Below are 12,319 nucleotides of genomic sequence, written 5' to 3'. Positions count from 1 at the left end.
ATTTTGTTCTTGCTTTTCTTTTTCTGATTGTCTTTGATGAGAGATTTTTCAATGTGACCGTCATACGGGATGATATACTACATGTCGTTATATAAATAGTGGGATATGTGTGTTAAAAAATTAATAATTTAAAAAATAAAATTTCTCATTACTTACATAAAAACATGTGGTGGACCACCCGTGTTTCCGTGACAATTAAAAATTTCTCGTCTTTAATCCCCCCACTACTGCAAAAAAGTGGCCACTACAAAAAAAACAGAAGTTTGTGGGCCAATGCTAGTTTGCCAATTGGCGCCTTTGTCTACCAAAAAGTCCAAGTCAGAGAGACTTGGGATCCAAGTCTCCAAGTCAGAGCATCACGAAGGTGCTGATATTTTTGAATTTTCTCTGTCCATTATTTTTAGAAAAATTAATAAAAAGGCTTTTAAAACTTTTAATTTTAATTAAAAGTTATCTAACAAATTTATTTAATGATAAGGATAAAAAAAACAATATTTGTTTAATGATAAGAATAAAAGAAAAAATGAAAAAAAACCAACCAAATAGTTCTTTAAAAAATAGTGTTACCTATGTTTAACTTCAAAAATAATCATTTTAAGAAATAGTCAGTATTCAATTTAAAAAATAATGATAGTACCAATGTTCAATTTTAGAAATAGTGATTGTACTCGTGTTTAATTTTAAGAAATAGTCATTAAGAAATAATGTAGTACAATACATGTGTTTAGTTTGAGAAATAATCAATATTTAGTTTTAAAAATAGTGAATAAAAGGAGAGAGTGTATGTGATGGACACATAGGGTTCTGCCGCAATTTTTAGTATTTTTAGTATTTTTTTTTTTCATTTTCATTCAAATTTAAGATCTTTTCATTAAAGTGTAAGTTATTTTTATTAAAGCTCCCTCCTTTTCCGGTACTAAGTCAAATTTTATTAAACAAAAAAATAATATACTTGGTTAATATAAAGGAAAAATTATATTGTCGCATCCCCGTCCGGGCCTCCACCACATCCCGAACTCGACTCCGCCGTAACACGATATTGTCCGTTTTGAGCCTCGACCACGCACTCACGGTTTTGTTTTTGAGAATTCATACGAGAACTTCCAAATGGGTCACCCATCATGTGATTGTTCTTGCACAAACTCGCTTAACTTCAGAGTTTCGATGGAACCCCAAAGCTAGTGAGCTCCCAAAAGGCCTCGTATTAGGTAGAGATGAGAATATACATATAAAGCTTACAAGATCCACACCCCTGGACGATGTGGGATATGTTACAATCCACCTCATTTAGAGGCCCGACGTCCACGTCGGCACACCTCCGACCAGGGGTTGGCTATGATACCAAATTGTCACATCCTGGCCCGAGCTCCTACCACATCTTATACTCGACTCCGTCGTAGCATGATATTATACACTTTGGGACCTGACCACGCCATCACAGTTTTTTTTCTGGGAACTCACACTAGAACTTCCCAGTGGGTCACCCATCATGGAATTACTCTCGCGTGAACTCGCTTAACTTCGAAGCCAGTGAGCTCCCAAAAAGCCTCGTGTTAGGTACAGATGGGAATATACATATAAGGCTTACAGGATCTACATCCCTGGGCGATGTGGGATGTTACAATCCACCCTTTTTAGGGGCCCGACGTCCACGTCGGGTCACATCCCAGCTCGGGCCCCCACCACATCTCGAGCTTGACTCCACCGTAGCACGATATTGTACGCTTTGGGCCTCGAGCACGCCCTCATGGTTTTGTTTCTAGGAACTCACACGAGAACTTCCCAATGGGTCACCCATCATGGGATTGCTCTCGCGCAAATTCGCTTAACTTCGAAATTCCGATGGAACTCGAAGCCAGTGAGCTCCCAAAAGGCCTCGTGCTAAGTACAGATGAGAATATACATATAAGACTTACAAGATCCACACCCCTGGGCGATGTGAGATGTTACATGTACATACAATACACTTTTAATACTTAATTATATATTGAGACTATTTTTTAAACATTTCGAGGAGAGAAAAAAATTAATACATGTGAAATATGACATCATTGGCTATTTTTTAAGTTACAAAATACCCTTTTATTAACATAGATTTTAACATTACAATCATTCAAACTTTAACCTACATTTTCTACCTAAACCTAAAAGTCAACACCCCACAAAATGACATAAACATTCATCAAACATCATGCCCACGCAGCCATACTCCTTTCCATCTATACATAAGCATTCATCATAGGCGACTGGGGTCAATGAGATTTGGTGATTTTTATTTTTTTTATTAATAATGGGTATATAAAAAGGATGGATCCTTTTGATTATTATTTTTATATTTTTTTATATGAACAATGTTCAGATAATGCATTCCTGATTGTGCCTCGGCATATAGTAATCAACATTTCAAAATGTTGCTTTGTTTTTTTTAATCCTTGAAAAACACGATGTGATTTTCAAAAGCTTATATACAGTCATCAGTAAAACAGAACTTAGCTATTCTGTGAATGTCATGTTAAATTATTCCATGATGTGATTATGTTCAAGAGAGCAATGCTCAGACAAAAGTAGAAGTAGATGAAATAATGGAATACAAATGTACAAGAAGATAAATATGAGTCGATCATGCTTGAGTCTTCCTTTGTTTGGCTTGTTGTTGCAGCAACTCTTCTCTAACCCTCTTCATCTCCATTTTCCTTCTGAGTTTTTCTTGCTTTTTGTCTTGATATAACATTAATCATTTGTGCCTTGAAGAGCCAATCTGGACAATTCTAGGTATGATAATATGAATAACTTTGTTTAATCATTAATTAGTGAAATAGCTTAATGAGCCAATCTGGGCAATTCTTGTTGACCACCTCTACTCACTTGTTTCTCTTGTCTTGGCCCATGTAGCTTATGTAGCTAATTGGCATGTTGCAATTCTGAAAGTTGTTAGTTGTTGGTTGTTAATTGTGATTTTTTTTTTTTTATAGAAAATAGTTTCACTATCGAAATTTGGCTTCAAAGTTCAGCCCACCCCAGTGTTGAATCATGGGTTCATGCTTGGGCATAGTAGACATGTAGTTACTTAGAATAAGATGATCGTGCAGTCTTTGATCATCCAGCCTATGACTGCACACTTAGGTCATCTCCAATCGAAGGATCCAGAAGGTCGAAAATAGCCCGAAAACCGTCTCCAACCGAGGGCTAAGCCAAAAGACTCGTGGAATCTGAGAGGACCTCATGGAATCTGAGAGGACCTCATGGAATCTGAAAGGGTTGGAAGGATGGAGGGCTGGCCAGAAAAACTCTCAATTCTGTCGGTTATAACCGACAGAAATGCTAAAACTAAAATTTAAATCCAACGGCTAGTCAACTAGCAGTTGGATTCAAAAAAATTTCTTTTTTTTTGGGCCCCTTTTTTGTGTTCTAAATTCTTAAAAATTCTAATTTTTTTTTCCTATAAATACCTAAACTATTGATTCACCATTCCTACACCATTAATTTGTAGTTTTTAAATTTAATTTGTCGTTTTTTAATTTAAGTTGTAGTTTTTTAATTTAAGTTGTAGTTTTTTAATTTAAGTTGTTGTTTTTAAATTTAAGTTGTTGTAGTTTTTAAATTTAAATAATAAATTATGTTTTGCCCTATGACCTTCGATTGGAGACAGTTTTTTGTGACAGAGCTAAAACAAGCCCTATGGCCCTTTAGCCTTTGGTTGGAGACAGAGGCAAATATGACCATGTACTGTTCATTAAAATATTAATATCTTGGAGGGCCAGATGGCTAAAACGAGCCATCTGGCCTTAGTTTGTGAGGATAGTTGAAGTAATCAGCTACAATTACAAATTGGTTGTACTAAAAAGCATACCAAAATTGCTTCTGCATATATTTGAACTAATTCTGCAAAAATGATCGATGACAGGTTGAACTGATTTTGCAAAAAAAAATAATTGAGAACGGATTGAACTGATTCTACAAAAATAGTCGATGACTAATTGAATTGATTAAAAAAAAAATGGTCGAGGACAAGTTAAACTGATTCTGCAAAAACGGTTGATGACGAGTTGAAATGATTTTGCAAAAATAGTTGAAAACTAGTTGAACTAATTCTGCAAAAATGGTCGAGAACTGATTGAACTAATTCTGCAAAAATGGTCGAAGACAATTCAACTGATTCTGCAAAAATGGTCGATAATTGATTCTGCAAAAATAGTTGGGGACTAATTGAACTAATTTAGCAAAAATAGTCGAAGAAGGGTTGAATTGATTCTGCAAAAATAGTCGATGATGAGTTGAGTTTATGACATATATTAATTTTGTTGGAGTTGTAAGGGCTGGGTTCTATTAACAACTTTAAAGTCTTAGGGGTATAGCTGGTATTTTAGACATTGTTTCCATGTTTTTGGGCTCTACTTTAGTTGTTTTTATGTTTTTGTCTTTCCTTAACATGTTTTAAAACTAGTGGAATTTTTTGAAACATAATGAAAGTTTTTGTCTTTATATATATAAAGTTTCCTATTATAAACTTGTAGACATCGAAATTTCGTAAATAAATGTTGACCGATAAATCAAAGTGTCAACGCTCATGTATTACATAAATTTTACACGTAGCGTGTGACTCAACGAAAATTGAAATGAGTTGGAAAAGTCATCAAATAGGACACGTGTCAACGCCTGGCAGAAACGACTTATTTCATCTGGAATATTATATTCAAAATTAGGCCTTGGAAAATTCTATAAATACAAGCCCAATTTCATTCATTTGGGGAACCAATTCATATTACACCTTGAAGCTCTGAAGCTCTGAAGCTCCGAAGCTCTCAAGCATCCAGGTTCCCGAAGAATCAAGAAAGCTCTCTTCGTTCTTCGTTCTTCGTCCATCGCTCTTTCAAGATCAAGCCCCGACGGCCCTTGAAGAAAGCACCATCGTTCATCATCCGTTCTTCCAAGATCAAGCCCCAACGGCCCCTTTGGATCGACAACATCAACAAATCCGCTCATCCGCTGTTCATCAAGCCCAAGCCCCGACGGCCCTTGAAGAAAGCGTTCATCGTTCATCACTGTTATTCGAGATCAAGCCCAAAAGCCCTCGAAGATCCGTTCAAGCCCAAAAGCTCTCGAAGATCCGTTCAAGCCCAAAAGCTCTCGAAGATCCGTTCATCACTATTCTTCGAGTTCAAGCCCAAAAGCCCTCGGAAATCCGTTCATCACTGTTCTTCAAGATCAAGCCCAAAAGCCCTTGAAGATCCGTCAATCACCATTCTTCAAGATCAAGCTCAAAAGCCATTGAAGATCCGTTCATCCTCGTTCATCCAAGATCAAGCCTCGACGGCCCTTGGATCAATCGCACATCCCACAAATCAACACCTTACGGAGATCGAATCAGAGGATCAAATTAGAGAGAGATTGTAACCCAAAATCATCAAATACATAATATTTGTTTGTGCGCGTTTGTTCTTGTCTCTTTCGTTTCAGGAATTTTCCTTGTTCACAAATTGGCACGCCCAGTGGGACCATCTCTACCTCTCATCTCTTTCTCCGTTCAAGGAATCCAAGCACACCTCAAAGTCAATGGCATCAAGCAAGGGACAAGCCGTTCTTGCAACCACTGAGGGAAGGATCCTAAGCACTTCTGCCGCAAACGGACAATCCATTGGCGCCACAACCGCTCCTCAACATGCCACTTCAAAATTGGTGCCGCTAAAAGAGCAAGGGGAGCATCCAAGGTGTGAGTATGTCATCAACCTGACCTCGCTGGAGGCACCAAAGCATGATGTTGGGGCACACAAGATGACATCCCAAAGCAGCCAACGACGTTCTTCATCAGCATCCTGGATGTCTAAAGGAAAGTCACGTCTATTGGTCGCACAAGTCATGACTATCGGCGTTACCTCCGTTGAAGAACAACTGGCTCAGATGAATGAAGCAATCGCAAGGCTAACCCGAACTGTGGAAGAAAAAGACTTGCAAATTGCAGCACTAGTCAACCGACTGGAGGCGCAGGACGACGATAAACCCGACCCAGAAGATGATCCACTAAAGGGAGGAGCTGGCGGAGACGAAGAACCCCCGGTGAAGAAAATCGATGGGAAGCCGGAGCCAGACCAAGCAGCGGCACTCATGGGATCTCTTTCTATCCAGCAGCTGCAGGAGATGATCACCAACACCATCAAGGCACAGTACGAAGGGAGCTCACATACCTCCTTGTTCTACTCGAAGCCCTATTCCAAGAAGATTGATGCCCTAAAAATGCCGAGGGGATATCAACCACCAAAGTTCATGCAATTTGATGGAAAGGGAAACCCGAAACAGCACGTTGCCCACTTCGTTGAAACTTGCAACAACGCAGGAACCGAAGGGGATTACCTCGCCAAGCAGTTTGTGCGCTCGCTGAAAGGAAACGCCTTTGAGTGGTACACAGACCTAGAGCCTGAGTCCATCAACAGCTGGGAGCAGTTAGAGCGGGAATTCCTCAACCGCTTCTATAGTACCCGCCGCACTGTGAGCATGCTAGAACTAACGAGCACAAAGCAGTGGAAGGACGAGCCAGTCATTGACTACATCAACAGATGGCGCACTCTAAGCCTCGACTGTAAAGACAGGCTCTCGGAAACCTCTTCAATCGAGATGTGCATCCAAGGCATGCAATGGGGTTTGCAATACATCCTTCAAGGCATTAAACCACGGACCTTCGAGGAATTGGCCACTCGCGCTCATGACATGGAGTTGAGCATCGCTCATCATGGGAAGAAAGAACCGATCGCCGACTACAAGAACGACAAAGTTCTTGGGACAAAGGTGGAAAAGGCTGCATGGAAACCCACCAAGGAAGCGATGACGGTCAACACAGCTCCCGTCAAAATCTCCACACGAGGCAAGGCGATTCAAACCGAAGCTTTTCGTGATCAAGAGATGCGTAGACGCACTTTGAAGGAGCTTGAGGAAAAGATTTATCCATTCCCCGACTCTGATGTAGTTGCCATGCTGGATGACCTGTTGGACAAAAAGGTGATCAGTTTGCCTGAGTGCAGACGGCCGGAAGAGATGAATCGTACCGACAGTCCAAGGTACTGTAAATTCCACCGCTTCATCAGTCATCCGACAGAAAAATGTTTTGTGCTGAAAGATCTCATCATGAAGTTGGCTCAGAAAGGAATCATCGAGCTAGATCTGGACGATGTGGTGAAGTCAAACTATACCACCTTCACTTCTGGCTCTTCCGACTCAAAGTTTTCACCTCAACCGTTGGGGGCATCCTCCAAGACAAGCAAAGTTGAAGGATGGACTCAAGTCACTCCTAAGAAATTGCACAAGAAGCATACGTCTCCTCCACAAGTCCGCCAATCGGAAAGGGGGCAAAGCAGCTCTTGTCAACCTTCGAAGCAACGTGAACGTGTTGAAGATGATGAAATTTCGACATATAGATCGTCCATCCCCATCACGATGCGTGATTTCTTGCCCGAAGACTTCTTCAATCACTCGGTCAAGGCTCCTTGCTATGAAGATTGTGAGGAACGCCTCTCCAAAATTGCTTGACAAATTCACCAAAGCTCATTGTCTGTAAGAGCCTAAACTGCAAGACACAAGGCTCCTCGCCCGCACGAGCCTAAACTGCATGGCACAATGCTCCTGGTCTGCACGAGCATAAAAGGCAACACCAACGCTCCTTGTCTGCACGAGTTGAAACTGCAAACGACACCAACGCTCCTTGCCTGCACGAGTTGAAACTGCAAACGGCACAAAAAGAAAATACCAAGAAAAAAAAAATATGCATGTATTTGAACTACGTTACGACTTGATCTCTTCTTTAGAGGGGTACGTAGGCAGCTTGAATATTCGAAATTTCGAGTTCAATCACATCAAAATCAAAAGAATAAATGTTTTATTAAAGAAGGTCAATTTCATTACAAATTTATTTTTGTTAAGAAAATTTGCAATTTTCTTTGTACAAAATTAAATTACAGTTTCTTCGAAAATTTTTTTGAATACATATGTTATTATGTATTTAGAAAAAAAAAAAAAGAAAAAAAAAAAGAGAAAAAAAAAAAGAGATACAATTTCTTCAAAAAAAAAAAAAAATACATATGTTATTATGTATTTAGAAAAAAAAAACAAAAGAAAAGAAAAAAAAAAATATATATATATATATATAATATATGAGTGTCTCGGCCCAGCAGCAAAAGGGCTCAAGCCACAACGGGCCCAAACTCCAGCTTGTCTTCTTCCTCATTTCTCCTTGGCCCACAGTGCAGCCCAGCAGAGCACACAACTCCAACCCCATCTTCTAATCACTCACTCATCCCCACTGCCAGGACACCCAAAAGCATTTCCCTTCAACTTCGTCGGCCTCCGCCGCCTCAACGACGTCGTCCTCTGGGAACTCCTCGTCGTCAAATAACTACTTCAGTGCTGCTTCCGGGTCCACCCCAAGATTTCCTATGCCGTCTTCCACTCCCGTTGACCATTGCCTCCGTCAAATGCCGCACCAGGAGATCGATCTGCTGAAGATCGTGAAGAGGTTTTTTGGATCCGAAACCGGACTGTGGGCTCGGGTTGCAGCTACCGCTCATTGATCGCCTGCCCGATGTGCTCAAGAACAGGCTCGATCGCTCCAGGACGCCTTCGATCTGGCAATCCGGTCCCACGACTACGGCTCCCATTACCAGGGCGTGTACCCGGTGAAATGCAACCAGGACCGGTTCGTCGTGGAGGACATTGTCAAGTTTGGATCGCCGTTCCGGTTCAGACTGGAAGTCGGGTCGAAGCCGAAGCTCACTCCGTACGGTAACAGCCATGTCTGTACAGACCGCCGCGTCTGCCGTATCATCGCCAGACCATGCTGCCGAGAAATGGTTTTCGGTGCCGGAGCTCCGACTCCGAGACCACCGATTCACTGTGCCCCTTGACTACTCCGTCGATCGTACCGCTTCGCCTAAGATCTCAGTCTTCGCTCGCGAAGTTGTTTCAGTTAGTAAAGAAGAACAACAATTGCCATACCTATTATATCTACAAGGTGGACTTGGATCTGAGGCCCCCGACCAACTAAATCCAGTGGATGGATATGTAAAGCAGGTGAAGAATTTCGTGTTATGTTGCTGGATCAGCGAGGAACATAGTTTATTCGAGTACACCTTGTTTCTGATGCTGCACCATGGATACGTAAAGCGTGTAAGAAGACGCTGGGGACGACATGGGATTTCTTTAGGATGAGGGACGAGTAGATGAAGCACCCCGTGCTTTCCAATCAGCTCCACCACGCCACTCCTGGCCTCGGCATCGCTCTCGTTACATTCAGCGGTGAGCAGATCTACGACCGCCTCATATCAATGTTTTGAGGCACCAAATATCAACGTTTTCAGAAACCCGAGATAGGGAGAGGGCAAGAGACACATGGCGAAGATCCAACGGTCGCCGGAAGAATTTCATAGCTGTCGAGGCGGAGTTGGCGGCAGCCAAAAAGGCGTCTACAAATAAGGAGAGTGGAAAATCCTCTGTTCTTTTGGATGTCAAGCCTTGGGACGATGAGTCTGACATGAAGAAGCTCGATGAGGCTGTTCGGAGTGTCGAGATGGAGGGTCTCTTCTGGGGCGCATCGAAATTGGTTTCCGTTGGTTACGGGATCAAGAAGTTGCAGATCATGCTCACCATTGTCGATGACCTTGTTTCCGTCGATGACCTCATCGAAGACCAGCTTACCGTTGAACCCCCGCATCGGCAACATCAGCACGGGCAGTGCACTTCTGGACTCAAAGCTCAGCAACAGCGGCGGCACCGGCAGCTTCGAGGTCGAGTCTCGGAAGCTCCCTTCCTCCAAGTACAAAAGCGTGGTCCCGTAGCCAAACGGACGCCAGGGCCCACAACGTTGCTGCACAACGCTTCCGTCGCCACAACGCCGGCATCAACTTCGAGTCTTCATCTACTGAACCCAGCTCCCGGTCTTAGCACTCCGCCTCGCCAAGTCCACCTTCATCACTGCAGGATCGTTCCCAAGCAGAAGTTGGTCCCCGCAAGGTTCGAGGTAAGGATGTACTTGGGAATGCCGTGGTGGCTGCTCTAAACCACTATACATCAAACAAAAAAAAAAACTTGTGAATGCATGGGGCAACCCAATCTCAAACACCATCGAGCGGGACTCCTTCTCCGTCATCTCCTGCTACTTCCAAAGCTGCACCGCTCCTCTTTGCCCATCTTCCACCGCAGCTGCCAACGACTTCAACGACCGCCGTCAAACGACTAGCCGGTCGTGAAGCTCGAAGCACCATCTTCTCCGTCCTCCTTGCTCCGCTGCCTGCAAATTTCTTTACCCATCATCAACATTTATACAAAAAAGATATATTAAAAAAAATAGGATGGTGGAGCAAAGCAAAGTGGTGCATCTGGCACCACGTGAAAAAAAGAGGAATGGTGGATCAAAGATGGGGTACAGCCCCATGGCAGATCAAAAGTTTCTGGTGGTGCATGGGCACCATGTGCAGAAAGAAAGAAAGCAAAAAAATAAATAAAAAATAAATATTGTAAAAAAAAAAAAAAAAAAAAAAAAAAAATAAATAAACATAAAAAAAATAATAATAATAAAAAAAAAATGATGGAACTTGGTGCATCCAGCACCAAAAGAAAAAGAAAAAAAAAACAAATGCATAGAGAGAAATAGAAGGTCCATTTTATTTATTTTTCTGGAAATTATACATAAATTTAAAAAAAAAAAATCAAATCAAATCAAATTTACAAGAGGGGATATTCAAGGACGATCAGGTGGCGCCTCACAACTCGGCAGAGCTCCAGGAAGAGAAGGCGTCAGAGGTTGGCTGTTTGAAGCCTCAGCAGTCGGTACAGCCCCAGAAGACGAAGGTAAATGCTGCTGGAACAAACCCACAAACCTCCGATGATCAAGTAAGATCTGACCATCAGATTCCTGCATCTGGTCAATTTTCCTCTTCATGTTTGTGGCATAGTTGTGTGCAAGCTTGTGCAACTGTTTATTCTCATGCTTGAGCCCTCTGATCTCCTGTTTGAGACTCATCACTTCAGCCGCCAACGATTCAACTTGACGGGTTCGAGCAAATAGGCGTTGGGCCATGTTGGACACAGAACCCGCACACTGCACACTTAGAGCCAGGGACTCCTTAACGGCCAACTCATCAGACCGCCTGGAAAGTAGTCTGTTATCTTTGGGAGTGACAAGGTTCCGGGCCACCACCGCAGCGGTCATATCATTCTTCATCACCGAATCCCCAACAGTAAGAGGACCAGTAGGGGATATGAAGGATGGGCGCCATATGTTATCTGGAGAAGACGGGACTACCTCTTCACCAAGGTTCAAATCAAAACGACGGTCGGAGGGACCAGACATTTTCAAAGTGTTGAAGGAAGAAGAGATCGGACAAATCAAGATCTTAGAAGTACAAGAGGGAAGTTTTCACAAGCGAAAATTCAAGTGTGTTTTGAAATGAACTGCATGCCTCTATAAAAAATCAGCACTCGACGGGATTTCAGAGATCGAAGAGGCGAGCTCAGAATTCGAAGAGGCCATTCAAAAATCGAAGAGGCAAGCTCAGAAATCGGAGAAGCATCTTGCTTTTCCAGACGTGTCGGCACCCGTCACACGCAAACTCAGCGTTGCGGAAATCACGGGTAATTTGTCGAAGCGCCAATCCCAGATATCGAAGAGGCGCCAGTCTTTTTCAGCCGAGTCATCACCTGTCATATGCACACTCAACTTTGCGCAAATCACGGGCAATTTGTCGAAGATTTTCGGTGAAAGAGAAAGCACGTGAAATTTTACTGTTCAATCACGCGTTAGTTGCCGACACGAGTGAAAGAATAGTACCTCTACAAGTATTAAAGAACTTCCTATAACTGTCCATCTTCACCCTCCATAGCAAGGCAGACATACAAAACCTTTCTTCATCTCTGAGAATGCCTTCCCAACGAAGCCTCTTGAGTTACCCAGTGTTCCTTATTCCTTGGGGTACCTCTGCAAGCCAATGACTCCAAAGCAAAAGTATCTCATATCACCAGGGTAGAAAGCAAGAGTATCTCATATCATGCGTTCTCCCTGTCCTTTCCTTTATCCTTGTTCTTACCTACAAAGACAAGGATAAAGAAAACAATATGCCGGAACTTCCACTCAAACTCGGGTAAGGAACCGACTGCTTGGAACCCTTCCCTGATTGCCTACCTAGCACTGCTCTCGAGTACTCGCCTTCCACTGCTGCTGTACTTTCAAAGAAGCTGCCACATCTGCCTGAAGAACAGATAAGGCAAGTGAAAATGATACCTTGCAGCATGTGGAGACAAGGTGCAGAAGGAACAAGCAGAGAAGAATGCGGTCTGCACG

This window comes from Malus domestica, chromosome 10 (genome assembly GCF_042453785.1).
Source record: "Malus domestica chromosome 10, GDT2T_hap1".
In the NCBI taxonomy this organism is placed as follows: Eukaryota; Viridiplantae; Streptophyta; class Magnoliopsida; order Rosales; family Rosaceae; genus Malus; species Malus domestica.
This window is presented reverse-complemented; position numbering follows the sequence as displayed.